The sequence below is a fragment of the Corvus kubaryi genome, unplaced genomic scaffold (genome assembly GCF_017639235.1).
Source record: "Corvus kubaryi isolate FWS band 111438036 unplaced genomic scaffold, C.kubaryi_AGA036_p1.0 68, whole genome shotgun sequence".
Classification (NCBI taxonomy): domain Eukaryota; kingdom Metazoa; phylum Chordata; class Aves; order Passeriformes; family Corvidae; genus Corvus; species Corvus kubaryi.
In genome coordinates this window covers 2,696,182-2,721,223 of record NW_024582056.1, presented here as the reverse complement: position 1 = coordinate 2,721,223, position 25,042 = coordinate 2,696,182, and the positions used below count along the sequence as shown (strand labels likewise).

Below are 25,042 nucleotides of genomic sequence, written 5' to 3'. Positions count from 1 at the left end.
GCTAGATTGCTAAAGAAAGTAATCTGTGGATTGGTCTGGTGAGAGTACCTGCCAAATGGAAGTGACAGGATGAGGTACAGTATATTCCTACTCAGAAAAGAGAGTGATCATCTATTCTATTTTCCCTCAATTTCTTTAAATGGATTTTTGCAGACCACAATATCTTAACAATGGAAAATCAAGCTGATTTCTTGCTGCAGCCCAGTCAGTCTCTGCTCTGCTTAGTTCTGAGCTGTGTCCTGATAAGGACACAAACCTCCTCTGAGAAATTCATTCAGTGAGCTAAGGAAATGTATGAATGGTCATCCTCTCTAAGTGTGTTTCTGGCCTGCAACTGGTGTGCCTTCCTAAGTTCAGAAACCTGTTTGTGGTGTTCTTTTCTCCCTGAAAGTAGAAATAGTGTTGCAATGGTGGAAATAAGTGACACACCTGAGGGGCAACCAAGGTTGTCAGCTGCTTCTGTGGAACATTCTGGTATATCCTAACTTAAGATTTTCATTTATTCGTATAAAGAGAGAGAGAAATAAGGAGACAAACAAATCTTTATGGGTCTTTATGGTCTAAAAAAACAAATATTCTCATATTTCTATGGACACCAGACAGTAATACAGAAGTAGAAATGCATGGTAGTATCCATCCTTCAGATTCCAGTCTAAAATTCACTATCAAGAATTATGAACCCTGTGTCCCTGCACAGTCTATGGAGACAATTAATGTATGTTTACATTAATTGTGCTTGGTGTGATCTCAGGTACCTTCCCCAAAAGCATGAGTTATGAGCCTCATCTTGTGGGGCTTCATCTTATTTTTTTTTAGCTAAGACTTTTTATTTTAAATGAAAGAGAAATATCTCATGCTAAAATAATTACAAATGTCTAGAAACTGAATATATATCCTGAAAAGAGAAAACATGCTTTCAGGATCAGAAATTAACTACTGATTTTTTTTTCACTTCACCAAAATACACCATCTACATTATAAATGTTCTTGCTACAGGTGTGCAATAGATGAAAACAAGCTGATTGTAGAGTGTGCCACTTCTGTTTTTCTAATTCACCCAGCCAGTGCCGCTCATCTTGCATATTTATTGGAAAATTATGCAGGTTTCAACTGACAAATTAGCTATAGAAGCATTTAGCAGCAAAATGTACCTCCAATTACCCTTCTTCAGTCTTTGGAATTTGCTGGTTTAGCTTTATTGATGAAACAGTGAACAGAATCTGGTCCAGTCTCATTATATTTGGCATAAATGAGGCAAAATTATGAAAAAAATTACACTTAAATTTTAAAGTTTTATTCAAATTCACCTTCTATTTCAGTTTGTGTCTAAATTTTTGGGTGAGAAGTTAAAGCAGAGAGGCAAAATTCTCACCTCATTGAAGAAAATGGCTAACAGTGCAGTGAATAAAACTGGGCAGTTACATCTCAACATTCAACTGTGCTGCTGAACAGTTTTACTTTATTATGAGAAACCAGAAACAAGTTTTGTAAGCCAGGGATCCAATTAAAAAGTTTCCAGTATTAGCTGTCATAAATCAGAGCACAAATTGGGATGTTTAGATACTTAAAATTGTTTACCATAGGAAAGGTCAGCACATCTCAAATGATTGGTTAAATGCTTTATTGTATTTCTCAGAACAATATCATTAAGCCTTAGAAGACCTTTTATTTCTGTATAGTGTAATTGGGACTGTACTAATCAAGCTAAGATAACCAGATCAAAAATAAAATAGAAATTATAAAAAAATAAAAAAGGATTAAGAAGGGTCTGAGACCATTTTCTCTTCTCCTTAAGGGCTTTCTGAGAGAATGGGATAATTTGCCTATCTTTTTCCATTTTCAAATCAGTGGGGATGGAATGAACTGTAGATTGATGATCATGTCTTTGAGCAGAACACTTTATATTTAATTCTTTCATCAGTTTGTTCTAGCTAATTATGTGTGAGGAGTTTTAGCTTTTGCTTTCAAAGACTTGTTAACGTGTGGGATGACAGTACCAAGGAACAGAAAAGTTCTATTTAATTGCTCCCAGCATTGAACACTCCTTTGAGCATAGTTGGGATCCATGATAATCTGATTCTCATTGCGCATGACTGTGCACTCACAGGGAACTGAAGGATCACAGTCAAGCCGGCAGGCTGGTTTGCATATTTGCACAAGCTTTCAAGATAATGGTTTTGTTTTCAAAACCAAGGTAATAATAAATTGCTGTCTATTTCAATGCTTTCATCATCTGTGATTTTGCACACGATGATTGGTAGGCAGCAAATCAGTAGAGTACTTTCTGGAATATTCTCTACAGCGGAATTCTATACTTTTCCTAATTTGCTATGTTTGCAAATTTTCCTTTCCGTAAGGTATATTGGGAATAGGCAGTAAAGGTAGAGAGTAAATGAATCACATCACTAACAAAGCACTATATTGGCCTTCTGTTTTCTGGTAATGCACTTTAATACAGGTCCCTCAGGTTTAGAAGCAAGGATGAAGTATACTACTACTGATAATAGTTATTAATAATAATAGTTATTATTAGTATAATTGTTATTATTATTACATGTGATTTAAGGTTGTTTTATACTGGTGTTGCATGTAGTTCACTTCATTTATCATATGCTGTGAAAAAAATTGGTAATTCAGCCCATTATGAACTTTGAGACATCAGTTTAAAAACAGAGTTCTCCTGATGTGTTTTATGTACAGCAGATGTTTGCTTCAACATGGTGAATTCAGGAGAAGGCTAAAGCTGACATACAGTTAAACTACACAGAAAACTTCACTTATTACAGTTACATGAAACTTCAAAACCATCCAAAGATGTGCGATTGTCCGTTCATTCATCTGCAAAGGCATTCCTGATATATAAACATCCATTCTCTGTCTAAAGAGTATTTAATTCTACTGTGACAGAGTAAGTGGATAAAACAAGTGGGACAACAATATTTGAAAGAACCTGGAGTCTGGTAGGTAAGGCAGTCTCTTGAAAGACAGTAAATCCAGATTTCAGCTCCTTTGAACACAAAAAGGTTTGTTCTTACCAGCAAGGTATAGGATAAAAGAAGAGCAAGGCCACAGCACCACTGTGTATGTTTCATCTTGTTTAGAGCCTTACTGGTAGCTTCAAAGGCAGTGGACCAATTAGTGATCAGATGATTCCCCATGGGGGTAACTTTTAGAAAATTGTTTATGAAGAACACAGAAAGTCTGAATTATCTAGTCAGCAGGAGAGACCAAGGAAGGGCTTTAGATGGATTAAAGATACTGAAAAGACCCTATTAATGGTTTTAATGATGTAAATCATGTAAGGAAGAAGAGGAAGAAATAATCAGGTCATAAGGAAATCTCATATAACCCCTCTTCAACACCTTCCTTCAAGTCAGCATTTCTGACAAAAGCCTTTCAACTGTTTATGGGAATTTCTGAGTCTAACTTGTTCTAACCTGGAGCATCTTGATGGCATGCTCCTGCAAACTGTTATTCTGTTATGCTACAAACTGTTAGCTGTGTTCTGAATGGGCTGAGATAATCTTATCTAAATCTATACCATTGCTTCTTCCTGAATCTTACCAAAGCTAAGAATTTGATTGTTCCATACAAATCTATTTAATGAAAACTGTTGAGCTTGTATGCGGGAACTCATGCCTTCTGATCAATGAATCAATATGATTTCGCAGAAGCTTCTTATTCTTTAAAATACACTCCACACATCTCACAACTTTGACATCATACCCTACTTATACGCTTTGCTTACTTATACATTCTACCTACTTATCTTATACTACTTATACATATCACTCTACTTATACATTTTCTTACTTATACTTTTTACAACTTTTACCTAATACACTACTTATACATTTTACTTACTTGTACATCTTACAACCTTTACATGATACTCTACTTATACATTTTACAACTTATCCATAATACAGTACGTATACATTTTGCAACTGCTGCGCATGAGATCTCACATTGCTTGATTGGTTTCTCTGTTCTGTCCATGAGCTCCGCACGCACTTTTCTGACAATATGATTGGTTTTAACTTAGTGCAGCACAGTCCTTTTCATCTCTTCCTTTCTGTCTTGATGTTTAGTTTTTCAGCTTCTTCTTTCCCAATTCTTTTCCACTCTAGCACAGTTTACCTTTCAGTCCTTGATGAATTCCTGAGGGCTCTAACAGGTGGGGCTCCTGATCCAGGCAAGCAGCATCAAAACAACAGCAACAAAACCCATCCAGTAATCCGCAGCCAAGTTAGTCCAGGAAATCCAAACAACAAGACAGCAAAGGACAGGGAGCAGATATAAGCCTGTCCCACCTCTCTCCTCAAACCTTCAGACTAGAGCTTGAAAACCCGCTTGGGGCTGCAGCTGAAGGTGGAAAGGCCACGTGAAGCCAGTGAGGGTAATTCCAGCCTGGTCCCACTCTGAGGGCTCTGGTGAAAATAACTAAAAATGATTTGGCTGGGGCACACTATCAAGGTTCAAATACTTTACAACACTTGGATGGGATACCCTTCCTTCTTGGACCAGGGTAAGAGAGCAGAGGAGACTGCTGTTCTGCTAAGTTCTTTATTTCATAGTCTCGTAGCTTTCTTGAAGGCAAAGTTCAAAGGGGGTTCATGATAAAGCCAAACAGCAGGCAGAAAACAGCTTCTTCTTCTAATTCTAGTTTCTTCTCTATGGTCTATATTTTTTCTTACAGAAGTGTGGATTACATTTGTTAATTGACCAATATGATTAACACATGATTCTAGTTTTCCTCTTCTTAAACTATCCTGGTCTAATTCTGACAGTCGTAAGCCTTACACAAGTGTTACATAGGTATTACACAGATTTGCATGTACAGTTTCTATCAGTTCTTATTGTTTATGTGAACACTCTATCTAAAAAATGTGGACAGTATAGATCTATCTATATTTTGTCTAAAGTAAAGAATTCTGTGAAAAGGTAACACTGCTGCAGTAAGAACTGTGTTTAAAGTCTCTGCTTCAGCTTTTCAATGTTTAAGGCACTTTTTAAGGCACTTAGCATATATTTCTACTAAAAGTTTAAAAAATCTATATGTCTATTTCACTTTGGTGTGACTTCATGTATCTCAGCTTATCAAAAGTTTTAATTCAACCCCTGTGCTTTGGCTTTCCTCTGGGCCAGAGAAGCTTTCACTCCAACAGAAAACATAATTTTTAAAGTTCCTTTTACAGACTACTTTGTGTAAGTACAATATTTGCAGCAAGACAGTATCAGGGAAGGAAGGAGACTAAAGATGGTAGCTGAGAAATAAATTGTCAAATATCAAAAAGCTCTTTCAAAGAGAGGTTTTTCCACTTGAATGTCAAGCTAACTCTGTGACTCCCTCTTGTATGTTTGGTATAGGATAAGTTCTCATGGCAGTTTGGAGAGCTGAGATGTAAAACAAATTGAAATGCTTTTTGCCCAAGAGCTAGTATTAAAGGTTATTTAGCATGCTTTCATTTGCTCCCCTGGGACTCTGCTTTTGGTTTCCTTAGTTGGTATTTTTGTCATTTTAATTGCAAGGCAAACACTGCTGTTGTAGTACGTGTAACTCAATGGGGAGCTCTGCAATCTGAAAACACAACCCTGTGGTTTATTGACAGTGGTGTCTCCGGGCACTGAGGGGATTGGCAGCTCCCTGGTGCTGGGCACCAGCAGTTCTGGGGCCTCCTCTGGGTGGGTGATGGCAGATCCTGGCAGACTGGGCCCATCTCTCTGCCCCAGACAGGGGCAGGTCACCCCCAGGATCCCAGGGCAGCCCAAGCCCAACTCAGGCAGTGGAAAAGTCTCTGTGGCAGAGCCTTGTCCAGGAGTAGCTGCTGGAGCTGTGGGCCAGGGGTGCCCTGTCTTTGAGCCCTGGCAGCTAAAGCCCTGGAGGGGAGCACCCTTTGCAAGACATGCAGGTGTCCTTGTGGACTGACAAGACAGGATGCTTTAAATTGCCTATGAAGACTCAATTATTGGAGAAAGAGAACAAACTGATATTCTGAAAATGAAATGTTAAATATGAAATCATCATCTTACCTTGGTTTTTGGTTGGTTGGTTTGTTTTGTTGTGTTTAAATGAAATTGATACCTGTGAGATACAGATGCAATCCCCTGCTGTTTTCCACTGTGTACAGTGTCATTAAATTATGGATTGATTTGCACCCTGATTGATAGTCCTCTGGTCAGCGTATTCTTCTTACATTAATTTCACAGTAAAACCTCAATTTACAGTGCTTTTGTTGTTTTACTTACACGTTAGTCACTTCCCTAGATTTTCTTTGGCACAGTGGAGCTTCCATCACTGACAGTTTTTATCCTGTTAGATAAAAAACTGCTCGGAAATTTGTAGTTATCACAGCTCTTGTCTTGACAGGAGGGTGGAGTAAGTGACCTACCATGTCTCCTGGTGTTCCACTTTCACAGAATGCTCTGGGTTCTGAAGGCGAAGAAAGGGGATACACAGAGTTGTCCATGCTCCCTGACGCTTCATGTCCATACAGGGATAGAGAAAGGTAACAAGATATAGGTTTGGTAAATTCTTCAGCTCCTATTCCTATATACAGGAATATACATTTATTTGTGTTTCTTTATTCTGACTTAGAACCCATGTAAGGAAAATCAAATCAGCTACATATTGAATGGGGAAACTATCAGTTGAAGTCAGTGAAGTAGATAGAGTTTACAGCAGCTTGGAATGTGCCTCAGCATGTTTCAACATTTGACAGAAAAAGTAGCTGTTAGAACTGCAAGTGTTTTTACATGCTGATATGCTTACCCTCTCAGATATTTACATTTTGGGCAAGTAAATTAATTGCCTGGAAAAGACCATTCTCTAAACACACACAGCAGGTGCTTCTTCAACTTAGTTTACATTAATTATTTTCTTTGCTGCTTCAAGAGTCAGCAACACACAATATTTTACAATTAACTTGTCTTGTCACAATGGGTACTAAGTGAATCTGATTTATGCAGGATGCCAGTGACTGCTGATATATGAGGGTTTCGAGCTAAGAAACAGGGCTAGGACAGACCTGAGTGTCTAATTTTGATCCCATGCTAAAAAAATATTGACTGGGCAGACAAAGGTAGAGGTTTGTGGATCAGAGTTTCCGCCCAATTAAGAAAATGAAAAAGACCAGGTTCAGTGGAAAAGATGAGACAGCTGTTGATTCAGCTGCAGTCAGTCCATTTAGATATAGATATGAAGTTAGCACACAGATGCAATTAAACTAGCTGTAATGGAGTTTGCCAACAGAATGGGGCTTATAGATACCTGTTTGAGATTATAGTTGCAAATCGATTGCTAATTTGTAATTTGCATAATGCCAAGAAATGTGTCTAGCTGCTTTGTCATTGACTTTCTGGCTTGTTTCTGTTTTTCTCTGATGGAGATGAGGTGCTGCAAATTTGAATCCTGCTATACTCACTGGCTAAACATTATGATGCAGCATGACTCACTATGAGGGTATCCACACCTATGACTGGGCTTTGCATGTTTATCCTGTTTCTACATCCTCCTTTACCAAAAATAAAAAGCAATCAACAAGGACAAGTGACAACTAAAGCAGCAAAGGCAAACTAATTACATGAAGTGATGTTTTATTTCTAAAAAAAAGAACATGAAATAAGGCATTTGTTATTATAGGTCCTTGAGAGATCATCCAGTACAATCAATCCACTTCAAGAATGTATTTAGCCGTGTGCTCTCTTTATATATGTGTTTCTCTTACTGCCTCACTGAGATACAGCCATGTATTTGAAATGCAGCTTGGTCTGATTGGTTTATCGGAAACAGATCTGCTCTTTAATGGATGACTTGGTCTTAAATTAATGTTTATTATTTTTTCATTTCTCAATATAGTGACTGATAAAGTTCCTGCTTCAGGGTATCCAAAGGCATGTGTAGTGAAGTTTATGACTGTTTTTAATTGAGCACTTCAATTATGACTATTATTTCTTCTAGTGGGAAAGTAACCATCTATAAGCTCATAAGGAAAAACACTTTCTCTACCAAGTCTTCCCTGTTAACGTGAAGGTTTTTACTGGGGTTGTAGGAGGTATAGAGAACAGTAGAGAGTCAGCTGGTGGCCTAAGAATTGGTGGCCTTTTTTTCCCTAGGAAAAGTCCCAAACTAGGCACTCTACATTCTTTGTGATTGTTGGTGTTTTCAATTTTCTAATGCACACAGAATTCCTCAAGGAATATAAGTTAAAGACATATCCCAGTATTGAAGTGAATTTATTTTAACATGAAGTTTATAACCCAGTTCTGATCTCCTCTTCCACAGTTTTTAAACTCTTTTTAAAGTATCTTTAAAGTAGTTTTGTTTTAACAAAACAAAGCTGTGGATAAACAGTCAGACTACTTGCACAGTGTTAAACATGAAATGAAAAGTGATCTTACTTAAAAACTATGTACCTAGCTCTTTTCCCTACTAATTTTGTGCCAAATAATTTGCCCATGTATTGGAAGTGATAGTAGACCTTTCATGTGCTCTTGGAAATGTTATTTCAGATGTTTCATCAAAATTTTGTCTTAAGTTTCATCAGCATTCTTAAGTTTTTCTTAATTCCTCAGCTGTTGGAGATTATTCTCAAATATACAACTAAATGAAAAGTTTTTGTTAAATTTTATATATTAATTACATTATGTAATACTGGGCCTTTCTTTGTACAACAGTTTGTATTTGAGCCTTACAGATGTATCAGCTACAAGAGAATGGAGTGATCCTTCAGGATGGTGTCATAGCAAATTAAGGGAACCTTTGTATGGTTGAGAACCACAGGACGTTCTGAGAGGGTATTTATTTCCAGAGAGTGTCTGTTCATGATTTTTTATGCCCTGTTGATGCTGAAATCGTAAGACAAAATGAACTACCAAAGGAGCAGTAGATTAATGACATATATTTCTTACTCAATGTAGGGAAAGTGTGAGGAGAATCAAAGACACAAAATACTGAAAATCACTTCATGTTTGCAGAAGACAGTGTTCAAGATGGCTTCAATCATATGGAGAGAGAAAGAATAAAAATGTCTCTACTCTTTTTGTTCTTTCTTATTCATCTTGTAGGTAGATGTCCAAAAATTTGCAGCAGCAGATGTTATTTTAAAGTTTTTGGGAAGAGAGATGAGGAAACACAACTGTATTACTAATTTGGTAATAGGAAGCTAAAAAAACCAGGTTAGCTAGCTGATGATTATGGATGATTGTGTTTCAAAACAACATAAGGAAAATAAGTAAAAAAGGAATTTCTTTCCCTTTGTTTTTCCATTGCCCTGACAGTAAGCTCATATGTAGAGAAGCTTGTTCCTGTACTCTCAACCAGACATAAACAAACAATTAATTCATAGTTACAAGGTAGGAAGGAAGACAGGAAGGCAGAAGGAAAGAAAGAAATGCAAGTGGACCTCTGGTACTCTGCCAGAACTGGAGGGATTTTGACAAACACGGAAAGAGTCATAGAGTAGCACTAAAGTGGTTAAGGGCATGGAAAACATGATACATGAGGAAAGAGTGAGAGATGTGACTTTTTTTAAGCCTGGAGATGAGATGGATGTGGGAGATCTAACTGCTGGTTTAAACTTTGTAATGGTGAGTGATAGAAAAGGCTCTTCCCAGAGTAAAAAGCCATAGCCAAGAGGTTATAGTCATAAATTGTGAAAAAGGAAATTCCATCTAGGAAATCCATCAATTTATCCATATGCTGAAATAGTGTTCATGATGAGAGTGGTAAACACTGCATCAAGTTTGTAAAAGAGACTCTGAAAACTCCTGTCTGTGGAGGTTTTCAAAACTCTCCTGGATAAAGCCTAAAGGAACCTGATCTAACTTTGAGCTGACCCTGCTTTGAGGAAGCGGTTAAAACAGACAATCTTCACAGAGATATTTTCAAACAAAATTATACTGGATTCTACCATTTTTGGTGTTCTTAAGCCTGTTGGAACTTGGTTGAATTTTCAATGCTAAATTATTTTTTATAGTTTCACTGGTTTTTGCTGGCATGGGGTTAATTTTCTTGACAGAAGCTCATAGGGTGCTGTTTGGCATTTGTGACCTGATGATAAGATATGAATGTTTTCGTTATTGCTGAACAGTGTTTGCACAGCATCAAGAACTTTTCTGGCAGTGATTAGGCTGAAGAGTACACAAGAATTTGGAAGGAGGCACATCTGAGACAGCTGACCCTAACTGCCCCAAGGGACATTCCAGACCATATGGCATCATGCACAGCAATAAAACCTGGGGACAAGAAGTAGGAAGGGGGGACATTTGGAGTTAGGACATCTGTCTTCCTAAGCCACCATTGCCCATGCTGAAGCCCTTTTTCCCTGAGGTGGCTGAAGACCTGCCTGATGATGGGAAGTGGTGAATGACTTCCTCATTTTGCTTTGCTTGCAAGCACAACATTTGCTTTCCCCATGAAACTGTCTTTATCTCAACCCACAAGTTTTCTCACTTTTACCCTTCTGATTCTCTCCCCCTTCCTATTGCGGGTGGGGGGTGAGCAAGTAGCTGTGTGGGGCTCAGCTGCCTACCGGGTTAGCCCACAATAACGATATATTTTTACATTCCAGAAAAAAACCCCTATGAAACACGTACCATCCTTTAGTTTCTTGTGTAAAGGAGATCCATGCCTAACACTGACTTTTTATAGAGCTGTCGTTCTGAACTAGAACTACTCATAAGTGTCACTGTTTCCCACATGATAGCTTTCATAACAGCAACATCATCTTCCTGCAAGAGTAAAGCACTTACTAACCACTACAGTTAATTAGAATAAAATGTAAGTGTATTAATGTATTTCAATTCCAGAAGTACTGTCCTTTTAGGAAAGAGCTATTTCAATTATGGGATATATAGCCACCAGGAGTCCACAATATTTTAACAACTATTTTGCCTATTTTTATTTTAACTTTGATTCAAAATAGTTTAATTATTCTGAAGCACTTCTGAAAACAGAACAAGTGCAGTTTAAGTTCTTTGCAGGTTGAACTGGCACTGCTGGAAGCTATTGTAATTAGTAAATTTGCAAAAGCATTGTTAAAGTTATTTTCCTCAGCTTCAATATACTACAGTTTATTAGTAAGCCTATTATTTACGCACTCCCGTGGGCCATTTAACATTTGCTCTGGTTAATGAGAATCTTCATCTTAATTAACAATACTGAAAGACCTTTTTCCTTCCCTCCCTGTCAGAGACTGAAAATAGTTCATGCCTCAAACATTGATATAAAGTTTTGCTCATTATAAAGAAGCTACAACCAAAGAAGCCTCCCTGAAGAGTGGGACTTTGAACTGAAAGCCAAACTGTTGATTAGATAAAGGGTTCAATCATCTCAGGCTGAAGGAAAGGTAGGCATCCACAAAAGGCCAAAGCCACCAGCTGCAACTATCCCCGGCTGAGTTTGGGGTGGGGGGAGAGCACAGCTCACACAAGCCAGGTTTACAGAGACTCCCCCCAGCCGAGCGGGAAGGAGGAGGATTTGGGTGCATGGTGCAACCTCTGGTGAGAGGCAATAAACACCCATCCTCTGATTACACAAACTGACCCAGCTGTGGAACCCCCAACCCCACAGGCCACATCCACGGGACTTTCACGTGAGAGGCTTGGCCCCACAGGGCTGCACGTGGTGCAACAGACCCAGAGTCTGCTGTGAGAGACTGACCCCCCACCCCAGGGGAACATACCTGCACATTCCTACCTAGCCTGAGCATGGGACTCTGTGCCTTCCAGGGGACCTTCACCACCAAGAAGACCAGCTGGAGAGGATCAGTGAACATCGCTGGGATCCACAGAGTGGTGATATTTTCCTTATTCTGTCCCTGTCACTCTTTCTGTCCCCCCCACCTATCTTCTACTGCTCGCTTTCTTTCTTTTTTCTTTCTTTCTTTCTCTCTCTCTCATATTTACCATCAAATAAAACTCTTACTATTGTCACTGGCATATGGTCTCGTTCGCACCTTAATTTGGGCAGAGGCATTTCTAAGAACCCCCACAAAACAAAAAAGGCCTTAGAAATATATCCCAGAATAATACCATTTTGGAGTTATTAAAAGCAAAGCCTTTTCATTATGAATTTTGTATTATCATCAAAGCTCCTTGAAAGACACTTAGTGAAATTTCGTATATCATGCATATCTTAATTAAAACCACGAGCTAGTATTAAAACACACTGTATGATTCAAAGTCCGTGTGAAGGTCTTGTATGAATAATAATGAATTTTTGAGATTTATAGAAATTCAGAATGTTATTGCACAATATTAAGGTCGAAGCTGCAGAAGAAACAGTTTCAGATCACCTCTCTGTTACTATCAGAGAGTGCCTGTAGTATGCATGATCATAACCCTTTAGTTCAGTTCAATTGAGGCATGTCCTCTGAACAAGATTCTAGTGAAGTGAAAACAAGAGTTCATCTTGCCAGCCAGAAGCACATGGTAACCTTTTGCCCCAAATCAGATCAACCAGAAATCTATTAAATATAGAGTCACTTTTGTTTAGAGAGAGCGAAATTACTCTGGCTCTACTGTGGTACAGAAAAGACAAATCTTATAAAATGCATCATGTCCTCTGCTTTATCTGATGGAAAAACAAGGAAAAGCTTTCTCCAGTAAATTTTTCTAGTTTTTACCTACTGAATGAATAATGTCAACTTCCGTCCTTCACACTATGAGCATGATGTTGTAAGCACAAAGAGTAAAAACTTTGAACTTGAGATTCTTATATTTAAGTCAGAATATCAGCTTTGAGTTATTTTGCAAAGTCATGAATAAATGATGACATTTCCCTCCCTGCCCTCCTCCCTTCATAGAGTCATAAAATCTTCAAAGTTGGAAAAGACCTCAAAGATCTTTGAGTCCAACCTTTGACTGAACACCACCTTGTCAGCTAAACCCCAGCACCAAGTGCTACGCCCAGTCACTTCTTGAGCACCTCCAGGTCTGGTGACTCTACCACTTCCCTGGGCAATCCGTTCCAATGCTTAACCAACATTTCAGTGAAGAAATTCTTCCCAATACCCAATCTTAACCTCCCCTGCTGCTTCTTGAGGTCATTTCCTCTTGTCCTCTTGGACAATATCCACAGTCTTTTTCTGGCTACTTTTGTTTAAACTCTACAGTGAGAGAAAGCAAAAGACAAGATCTTCACAGTGATTTACACTGATATTTTTTTGTTATGTATGCTCCAATACAGGTATCCTTATATAGACTTCCAAACCTTTTGAGCTTAAGGAGAAACTGGTTTCTTACCTTTTGCACTATTTTCAGATTAGCTGTATTGGTTAGCACACTGGTGCAAGAATTCAAGCCTTTTATATCTGCTTGTGCTGGCACTCTATCCTGTTTACCTGAAGAAGGGTCATGACAGCATACTAGGGCAGCTGAGAAATTCTGTGAGCCCAAACAGGAAACTACAATAATGCAGTCTAATGCAGTATTCTCTTGTACATTGAATTTTGCGATAATTTTCCTTCTCTGCAATAATCATCAAAATCCCAATGAATTCATGAGTCTAAAATACTGGAAATATGGTAGAGCTGGTAAATATTTTTATGGTGGTATGGTATTATCTTGGAAATGTTTGATATTGAGGGTAATTTTCTACCATTCAGTACTTCTAGCACTATTTTTAATCATTTGATTGTCTGTTGGGGCTGGAGGGGACAGTTTGTTTGCATGTCTCCTTGTTTTTTCTTGGTAGCTAGACTGAAATAGAGTGCTAGTGTGTGGGATGGATCACATGTTAAAGGAATGGGATGACAACTAACATTTGAAGAGATGAAGGGGAGACACAAGTTTTCTTAAACCCCTATTACTTTTACCTGGATGTCCTGTGGTACACATTTAGTTCTGAGCTGTGCTTAGGGCTACACACATGGTGAGCCTACACCAGGGACTGCATAAACAGAGTTGTCAAGGGATGAATCATGAGGGGAAAGAGGTGTAAGATAAAGGTAAGTTCAGTTTTTCCTGTTTGGTTGTGTCAGACTTAACAGATCTGCTGTATAAAGTATGTTTGAGTTGTGACCTTTTGTCCTGTAAAAAATTCCAAGTACGTTTTGCATGACAGCTGACATATTGCAGCATTATGGGAAGAAATTTTACTACTGCATTTGTTCAGGATTTGGTGTGGGAGGAACATTCAGTTTCTAACATAGGGAATTACTGTATGTAGCAGAAAACCTGCACAGCTTTATTGTACAACCTGAAAGGCAAGTAAAGATAAGTGAAAGCGCTGATATGTGTTTTTCATAAGATACAGGTTTTTCAAAGAAAAATAAGAGATATGCGGGAGGGGGGAAACAAGAATCTGTTAAATATGTTAAATGTTCCTACATGTAAATTACAGCCATAAATGCTGCTAAACTGTAAAATGAATCAAACTGTTTAAACTGGTGGTAATTTTGAAGATTAAGGCATTTACAAGCTGTGATGGGAGAACATTAAATTATATCACAATTTTTTCTGTGTACCTTTTAATAGCACATTATTAAACTACTTTTATCAGAGATGACATCAAAGGTGTCTATCACTTACTTCATACGATAATACCAACAAGAGTTCTCATTGGACTTATACGTGTGATAAAATGTGATATTATGGAAAAAAGGTAATGGAAAACTGAGCCAGAATGACCCCAAGAAAGCCATGTAGAATTATAGAAATCATTGAAAATTGTTCAAGTGTGAAATTTTTTCCCAGAATTATTTTGAAAAGATAAAAATCAAGTAATTTATTGCAATGCAAACTAAAAAGAGAGATATATGGTGATGATAGTAACTATAACACAATAGGTACTATAGGACCCATCAATAGCATACTACGATATTTCTCATTTCTTTAATTTGAGAGGAATTAAATTTTTGGTGATAAAGTGTAAGAGATGCTGGGTAAATTGGTAAATCCATGATCATTTACAGTGATAACTTGTAGAATGAAGATCTGTAGAAATTTGCCTCTTTGCTTTCACAGAAAAATTCTTTTCAATACATTTTCCCGCCTTGTTGTGGTGATTTTTAGGTAGTCTGGCAATTTCCATAACAGACTGCTTACACTGACTTTTCATTTTTATTTTATAATGTCTTAACTGCATTACATTTTATCTTCCTTAAGGCATATGTAGAAAAGCTGTAGAAAGAATGAGAAAAAGACTGTTTCATTATCATTGCCCTATTACTCATTCCCTATCTTCCTAATGATGGCTGCCTGTATCAAAACATTAAGGGACATCAGTTGTAACACTAAAGTTTTTAGGGAGTTCTTTAGCTTCTTTTCTGTTTTGCTGAGGTTTTTAGGTGTTGTTGTTTTAGGGGGTTTTGCTTGTTTATTTTTTTTTGTTTGGGATTTTTTCCTCACGATAGTGTTCACGGACAGTGTTGATTGTTCGTCTCTTTCTCCTCCCAAAAAGGTGGGCCCATACTCCAAGTTGTAAGCCTGGAAGCCCGATGGTTGTGTTAGTGCTGTGTCTGACTTCCTGAAAATTTTCATAGCAAAATGTCTCAATAATCAAGTTATACAGACCCCAGACTTTAGGTGATCTTTTTTTTCTGACCTGTTTGGAATCTGCACAGAAGAGTTTAAATCAATCTCCACCTGCTCAGGTAAACACGTTCTTAAGGAAATGAGAGGGCTATTTGGTTAACTGTTACTTTGTCTAGACTTGTAATACGAGACCCATCCTGAAATCTAGTGCGTATTTTTTAAGTACAAAGTATGCTATTGGGCCTCAGGACTATTATTGCGAATTTCTATCAAAAAGCAATGCAGTAGAGGATGTCATAACCGTAATGCAAAGCAGAAAAACTGAGGATAGCTGTGCATACCAAAAAAAAACCTTCACAGAAACACAAAAAAGACAAATTCACAGTTCATGGTGACAGCTCATTTTATATTTTTTTTTTTTAAAAACCCATAATAAGTATCTAGTTGTTTTTGCTTGTGTGACGAGAAATTGTCACATCAATGTATGTATTTTTATGGTGTTGCACTTGGAGCTTTTTGGTACTTCAGTAATATTGTTTCTTTGAAAATAATTGCATAAACGCATGAATGGAAATGTTTACAGGGCCAAAGCTTGTTTTAGGTTTAACAGTGTAACACTGTTCCCTGTGGGGAAGGTATACCTCATTCCCATGATCATTTGTCTCTTAAAGAAACAGGTCTTTAAAGAACAGGGCACAAGGTAGGGAATGGAGGAATTCAGGGTCCTAACTCAGGAACGAAGCGAAACTCATTTGCCGACTGTCCCCAGGAGAAAGAGGAGATGTTGTGGAGCAAAGTTGAAACAGTACAGGTAGGCTGGACAAGCTGAACAAAAAAACCCCAAAATCCAAAAAACAACAACAACAGAAACAAAAAAGTGAGTATATACAAATTGAAAGGCTAGGAGTTTGAACACAAATTCTCCTCATGTTCACATCTCAGCAAGGTTACAAAGTTACAAGCTTAAACCTGTATGCCTAACCTTTGCAGGTCAGGAAATGACGACTTTTTTAAAAGGTTGCCCATTCAAAAGGAAAAGAAAGATGTTCTTTGCATTTGAGATCACTTGATTTCAACTTGCAGAAATTAATTATTTTGGCTACTTTCTCTGGTAGTAGTAGAACTACATAGCACTCTGTACTTTTGTTCTTGTAAAAAAATACTTATGCACAGACATCAAACTGAATCGTTTCTTTGATAAAATAAACACATCAAGACCTCAGAGTACTGCTTACCAGGAATCTTATCCTCCATTGATTAGTTACAATACATGGCTCTTCTTTTCTTTTTTTTTCTGCAATCTCTCTTTATTTCTTTTTTTGCCCAATTATATTTTCAAAAACTAAAAATTATTAAACTCTTCAGACTGTCTAAATGTTATTTCACCAGTGAGATTAGAAAAAATAAAAGCCAACCTCTTTGCACTCTTCTACTACTCCTTGATATTTTTTATCTATATAAACATATATTTTTTGCATTTTCTGTTTCTGAGGCCTTATGTAGAGCTCTTCAACCATTCACACCTCATATACTTCAAAGGACATTGGCTTTGTCTTTTGGGACATTTCCCTTGACTTTTTTCCCTGTAAATAACCCCGACTTTGCTAAGTGCATCCTACAATGGGGAGGTCTTTGTCATTTAGCTGTGCTGAAAAGAAACACCAAGCGAGCATGTAGGCAAAAAAAAGTAGCCTTAAATACCTTGGGAATTATACGGTATTTCTGCCTTGCATAACTTTGAAAGTGTATTCAAAGTAAATAACATTCCAAAAAGGTTGTGATTGAATAATCAGTTTATTTATCAGTAATCCCATTTTCAGATTCTTATTTTTAAAAATATCAATACTAATAAGATGAATAGTTTTCCATATTTTCAGACGTAGTAAGATTCTCATTTCTCTTTCACTGAACTATTTGGATTGTGCCACTAAATTTCAAGTTTTTATACATAGAAAACAGTGTTGATACACACATGCAGACTTCTATGCATTTTTTGCATTTTGTATGCAATTTCCAAAACTGTATATGGAATGCTTTCTATTATAAAAAATTCACTGTTCTCTAGACCTAAAGATTTTTGTCCTAATTTATGCTCTGCAAACAACTTTGTGATCTACTTTCCACTATAAGTTCCTAATGCATTGTCTATATTTATAATAATCATCAGCCTGGGAAAGTAGTTCGAGTGGCTTTGTTGTCCAGAAGGGAAATTTCCAGATCAATGACAATTTCACCCACATCTTACCAGTACCCAATTGCTACCCTTTAATCATACATTGAAATCCTTGCAGTTATCTACATGATAAAGTATAGGCACCTAAACTTTTGTTCAGGTGACAGGGCAAAGATGAAACTGCCTCGTACTCTGAGTTAATAGTTGAACCTCCTGTGTATATTCCAATCTATGGCCCTTAAACTGACTCTAAATATTAATTCTAATTCTCTATTCTTTGGGAACTATGAATCTATTTTTTTTCAGATGTTTTATGTAATTTTGATCTGTATTTTAATCTTCCACAGTCATAGCACTTTTTTTGCTGGTTTTCTAAATGAGATCTATATTACTGTGTAATATTCAACACAAATGTTTATTTATTTATACATTATATATAATTATTCTAGTTAATGTTATTTCCCATAGTGAATATTTTTATAAGTCACCTGCTTCAAATTAGGATATAACAATGTTTTATTTATACTGTATGTGAATTAAGTCATTTGGAATTAGGAACTTCTACTCATACAGTTTCTCAAAAAAGCACATATAAACACTCAGAAGGTAAATGATGTGGATGTACACCCATTAAAATAAAAGGAGAGTTCTCATAGGTAGAAGAGAGATTTAAAAGAATAAGACAATTGCCAGTCATTAAAACTTAAATAAAAACCACCTACTGCCTTCTCAAGTAAACAGTGCTTCAATTTCTCTCTGGCTGTTTTACTGTTATCTATTTGCGGAAGATGTAGGGTTAAAGATAAATAATTCTAGATTTTAAGGACAGGATAGTCTCTCTATTTTAAGATTATTTATGAAAATGTGTCCACATTTTTCTAAATTTAGTTAATCAAGCTTCTTTAAAATTACATTAGGCAGAAAAGATCTTGACATTGAGAACTTTTTTTAGATATAGAATAAATGGGCTTTTCTGTATTATAGTTCTAAAATATGGCTTGATAATGATTATACTTTTTTTTCTACAGCAACATCGATTTATGTTTACAGATTGCACATATAGAGTGATGAATGAGTACATCCCAAGGTGTAATAATTTTAAAAGAGTTCTTAATGTATGGTAAAAAACTTCTTTGAAACTGATTGAGAAAGGTATGGCAGGAATTCTGAAAAGGATTTGGAAGAATTCCCTTCACCTCTATCCAGTCTTCATATATTTTAAAATTATTATAATCTAAAATAGAGCAGTAAATTTTTCAAAACTTAGATCATGAAAAAATACATATATTGGGGTTTCTTTGGTGTGGGTTTTTTTTTGTTTGGTTGGTTTGGTTTGGTTTGTTGTTTTGTTTTTTCCCTTGGGCCTGAACTCCAGATGAATTGAGGTTTATGCGAGAAGTCACTGGTAAATATAGGGATATACAAATCATATAAATAATAATACAAATAATCACCTTTAATTTTACAATTTTGCAAATCAAAATTGACTGCTTAGGCAATCCTAACTCAAATGAAAACCTATTTCTTTAAATGTATATTTCAACTAAATTTTAATACAAAATCTTTGATAGACTAATGTGAGAAATAAACTTCTAACATTATGGGTCTGGCCCTGAAATTGCTGAGAAAAGAGCACAAATTTCATTAACTTCTTATGAGACTAAAATTTGTTCAATATTTCTTGTAGACACTCATTATCTTGCAAGATCAACAATATATAAATATAACATAATTAAACCCTTATATTGACACTAGATATCTAAATCCAAATCTCATAAAATTTGAAATGTGATGAAAACTTTTGGTGTTTTGATACAAAGTAAAAGTTAAGATTTAAGATCTGAGTTCATTTTAAAAGAGCAGATTAATTGTCCTTATTCATGACAAGCTCTAAGAACCATTTCTCAAAGGAGGTGTCACTTTCCTGGGAGAATTTTTACATCTGATCTCAGTTCTGCTAAAGAGATTCTAAATTTAATAATAATGTTAAACTGAATGAAATACGGATTCTCTTAAATAATTTAAACTTGCTGCAATTATACAAATTTAATAAGTTTAGTATATAATACCACCGGATAACATAAGAGAATATAATTATAGATTAAATGTCTTTTTAGTTAAGAAAATTGGCAAGGACTGTTTTCTACTCATATGGTGTAACTTTTCATTTAGGCTCTACTAAAATTCTATTTTTCTAAGAGACTATGCCTTAATAAAGATATATTTGATCTCTAAAGTTAATTAATATTTTTTTTTCTATATTTATAATCTGAAACATGGACTTATTTTTTAAATATATTTTTACTTTAGGGGCCTACTGAACTTTGAAATATATAATTTTCTCAGTTCCATTTTAATTATTCCTTTATTCTCAGTATGATTTAATGAACAAAATATTTTATATAACACAATTCTCCTTGATTTTCAATGTGGAAAGACAAAGCAGACCAAAAAATTAGGATTCATTCCTGTACATAAGAATATAAAGAGCGAGTATCCTGACAATCACATAATGGGCATTATTTGTGTCCATTAATGGACACAAAGAACATAATAAACAATTCCTATTTTCTACAGCCACTACTATTTTCTTTCTCAGATATACCATAATCACATTTTATTCTTATATATTGAATCTTATATGTCTACTTCACACTGATAACAACCACAACAACCGTACTTCTGAGAAATTAAGAGGAGATTATCATAATGAGGAGAAAATTGTGTTGTTAAGATAGGGAATGCAAGTAATCTAGGTATTCCTCTATGTTCTCTCCTTGCTGCTGCCTCCTACTTGACTCTACAGAGTCTCCTATGGCTCTTGGTCCCATATTAGCTAGATTCACAAAGAAGTTACTTAGATATCCTGGTTGTCTTATTTAATATAATTTTTTTTTTTTTATTTTATCATGGCCATCATTACTCTATCTGAGTCCCTTATTAAAATCGTGTTTGAGTAAGACTACAAAGGAAGCAATACATAGCAGAATTAGGAATTGGAACCAAATGGACTAAAGACTCACTGAGGACTATAACTAGGCACAAATTAATCTTTCCTTCAAAATATTTGTTCATATAATATTATTTAATGTCTGATACAACTAATTTACGCTGTTTTTCTCACTGATGTTGCTGGACTAACAAGAGGAGAAAGTTTGGGCCTTTCATAAGTGTTTTCTTTATTAATACTACAGCCTACAGTAAACCCAAGGTTTCCAAAGTTTATATGTCACCATTTTTTTTAGCAGAAGTAAGGTTTACTATTAGTCATGTTGCTGGCTTAAAATCTAATGACAGAACGTTTTCTGGTGTAACTGTATAACCTCATTTTGTACAAACTCCTAATTCCGTACCAAAGTTAAAAAAGAGCAAAGGTGTATCTTTCAACAGACATGTAGTTATGGTAGTCTAGAAATTAAATGTACAGGAATTACATTAAAAAGATGTAGATTGTCTCAGTTAAATCATATCTCTTGCAATGAAATTAAACAGAAGAGACAAACCAAAGGTAAAATTACTTCCATGTCTGTTTTCTTATAGGAAAACACTGTTTCAATTCTATTTATCATAAAGAAGAGAAAAATTGAGTTGAGGAGGATGAATAAGAGCAATAGCAATTACAGACTGTCTAAAGAGTGAGTTCTTTTTCTAATCTAGTAATGAGCTTCTATATGGTGACATTCATTACCTTATGCAACACCATATGTTGCATGTAAAGGAAGCTACTTTCTATCATCTCTCACACTGAAAGTGAAGAAAAGTTCTGTCGAATCAACAGATCTCAGATCTGTGACAAACCTCCCTGTCTATGTGGGAATGTGTTGGCTGCCCAAATGAATAATTTGAGTAGAATTTTAAGAGCATTTTATAAAGTTTTGAGATAATAAAGTTAGAATAACACACAGGGAAGGGAGTTGTTCCTTTTCCAAGCAGATCTGTATTTGACGTCTTTGTCTGGAAGATGTATTACTCATCCATCATAGAGTATTGTCACACCAATGATATATTAGTGTAATATATTATCAGAACATCATCATTCCTGTGATGTATTGCTACCTAGCACACAACTAGATGGTGAGAGTATGTTATAAAGACTTAGTACCATTTATAGTATTAAAAAGAAAATGAAACATTTTATTTTAAGACTTGCACACTAAAGGGAATCTGTGAAAAGGTGATGGTTATTTTAAAACTTGATTTATGGTAATGCATACCCTGAATTTTAGGGGTATGAATTCTAGAACTAAAATCAAGCAAGTGTTTGTGGTCAGGCAGAAGAGTGACTTTCCTGAAGATATTGCTTTGTGGGTTGTCAGTGGTAGTGCTCATAAATTGTATCATTAAAACTTTATAAACCTGCAGAATATAACATAGAGGTAGCTATTTGCCATGTGTTATAGAGTCATCTTCTAGTATGGCAACAACATGAAAGCTTACTGTGGCATACAAAAACCAAGAACAAAGTTGTGGTAATTTTTTTAGCAGATGTGATTTTTCACAATCTAGATGTAAATAAAGTTTAGTCCTTTCACAAGCTATTGGTCAGATCTTTCAAAATCAGGAGAAATTTCATTCCTCTAGGAGCACAGCCTTCATGGAAACCCATGTCTAGCAATCACTACATATCTCTGCCACAAAAATTGTAAGATGTTCCTTTTGGTATTATTGCTGTTATTCCTTCTAAAGTAAGAATAAGGGAGAAAAAAGATGAGTGAATTGATAAATAGAGGAAAAAAACAAAACACCAAATCGAGCTAAGGAAAAATGTAGAATTTAACCTGAAAAATTTATATTTGGGCATAAACTGCATTGCTGTGACCAATATACACACCAAAGCTGATAAGGCTGTTCTTAAGGCTATTCTTTGCCTACTTATCAGTGAAAGTTTTGAGAGCTTTTTCCTTCCCATTTATTTGAAGAATTTTATTAATAAATACCAAGAAAATAAATTAAATAAGGACAATAACATCCTTCCCAGCAAAGTTTCTAATCTATATTTTACTGTAGACTCATATGAAAGCTTTCCTGCCGAAGTAGAGAGAGAGAAAGAAAAGAAGAGGAATAAAGAAGGTGTCAGAAGAACTGGAAAGTGTCTGAGCATTCCCATATTAAAGCATCCTTTTGAATAGTGCTCTGTCTGTATATAAATGGTTAACAGAAGGGGAGGGTAAATTAGAATATCTGATTTATTTAAGTTGATGGAAAGAGATATGGAAAAGAGGTTGGAAGAGTAAAAAAGGACAAAATAAACTTGAAATAAAGAATTTTTTTCCCACCCTTTTTTTAATAAAAAACTGCCTATCAAAAGCCACTGTGGAGAGCAGAACTGTAAAACATCAGTGATTATTTCCTTCAAAAAAACTCAGTTTATGTTCCTAATGTCATAAATCTATTACCTTGTTCTCTGCTGACATTTTGTATCCTTCTCATAAATTTAGAGTTCATGCCCAGAGGGTCTGTTAGGACCCATGTATAATATAAACCATATAATTTCACCAAAAGATTCTCTGATCTAGTCCTTGATTTCAGTTAATTTGGTTTTGTTTGTCTTTCTGCTGTCCCTTAGGTGGTATATTCTATCAGCATGGGATGTTTATCTATGCTATGCTTACAGCAGTGCAGCATGATCTTTCACTGCTGCTTGAAGGAACTCTTGCAGCAGCAAGCATGAAGTGCTGGCTTGGGTAAACTGAAAAATACATGGCATGAAATTACCATTTTATTATTATCTTGAGGGCCAAGATAAAAAAAAAAGGCTAAAGTGCAAAGAATACAGATGTACAGAATGTGGCTCTTTGCTGGGAGTTTGTACTCTATAGAGAAAAGCATATTTTTCAGCACACACTTCACTATACATGCATATTGCAATGTAGGCAAAACAGTAAAATCAATGCAAATATATGCAGTTGAAGAGGGAGCACATTTTGAGGCTGGCACTGCACTCTTTGTCAATGTCAGTTTTGTGACAACCTTTGATAGTGCATAGGGATTTCTTTAGTCACTTAGAGGTCAAGATAAACTGTTCCTCTCTTTCAAAACTTACCTTCTGATTGATGGCACTTCAGTGAAAACTGAGCAGTAAAAAGACTGTCTTATATTCCACTCTTAGGGGATGAGAGGTTCCATAAGAACTTGATAAACTAAGTGCAATAGTATTAAAATTAACCTAAATATTATTGAGAAAATGAAGCAAAGTCTGGTATCTCAATACCTGTCTTAATTTCTCATTGGTTGGCTAATACCCCTGTCAGTCATATGTTGGAAAAAAACCTGAAATAGTTTCATAATAAACTGGGTATATCAGAAGATTCATTCTTACTTAATAGCATTCTCTATCAGCTCTTTTAGGAAAAAAATTGTATGCATAAATGCAATAAAAATAATTTCTGTCTTCAAAGAGACTGCATTTTTCTTCATTTCTTGACAGCTGACCCCAGTATAAATAGCCAAGAGCCTCTGCTCACTGAAATGAATTAGAAACATTACAAGAATATAGGTATAATAAGATATTTTGGATCATATTTGTCATGAATTGTTAACATGAACCAAAAACAACTAGTCCGTGTTCTGGAAAACACCTTTTATGAGGGAAATTCTGTAAGTACACCAAAAAAGTTTTTACAAATCATGTTTATATAGCAACTAAGATGTGCAATTAAGATTTTGGGCAATACAAATGTGTCGCGTTTAAAGTACTCCAAATGTAGTTATGCACAACAGTCCAAACCCTAAACCATACCGAAAACCTACTTATACAACCAGCCCATTTGTGTCATCCTGAGATGCAGTTGTAGCTTTGACTTGTTGGGAGTCCATGACTACTAAGTAATGACTGTTATTTCCAAAATTTCATGAGTGTCCCAAATTTTTAGGTCTCTAAAGAGGCATATAGAAAACTGTTAGTTGTTCAAAGCAAAAACGAGCAATTGATATTAAATTGAAAAGATGCTAGGAGCTACTCAGTGTTTTATAAAGCATTTATTTGTATTCCTACGTACTTAAAATATTTGAAAAAACCCTCACCCTAAATTTGTCTAAGGATTTATAGGGTAACCTTGAAAATGCATTTCTTTTTACCCATTACCACTGTGATCACTTTCCATTTGGCAGGATTGTTCTCCACCTATTTGAACATGAGAAAAACTAGAGCATTATAAAATAATTAGTTACTTTATTGAATGATAATTTAAAGGCATTGATGTAAATTAAAAAAGGACTCCAATATTACTGAGGGGAAAGAAATAAAAGTCATGCTGGTAAGCTAAATTTGTGAGGAAATAGGAATTCTGTTGTAGTCATTTGAAAGAGCACTATTAAAGTCCCTACTTTCAGGGTGAAATGAACAATCACAAATGCTTGAGAGTAAAGTATGCATCGATACTGAACTCTTTG

The 25,042-nt window shown here is 35.8% G+C and overlaps 1 long non-coding RNA gene across 1 annotated transcript in view; it reads left to right on the top strand.

Moving 5' to 3' along the window:
* Window positions 1-13,747: 13,747 nt before the first annotated feature.
* LOC121674493 overlaps window positions 13,748-25,042 on the top strand; it is a 37,160-nt gene continuing 25,865 nt past the window's right edge. Inside the window, exon 1 of the long non-coding RNA XR_006019641.1 lies at window positions 13,748-13,949. This is a non-coding gene — a long non-coding RNA (uncharacterized LOC121674493). The remainder of the gene's footprint in view (window positions 13,950-25,042) is intronic.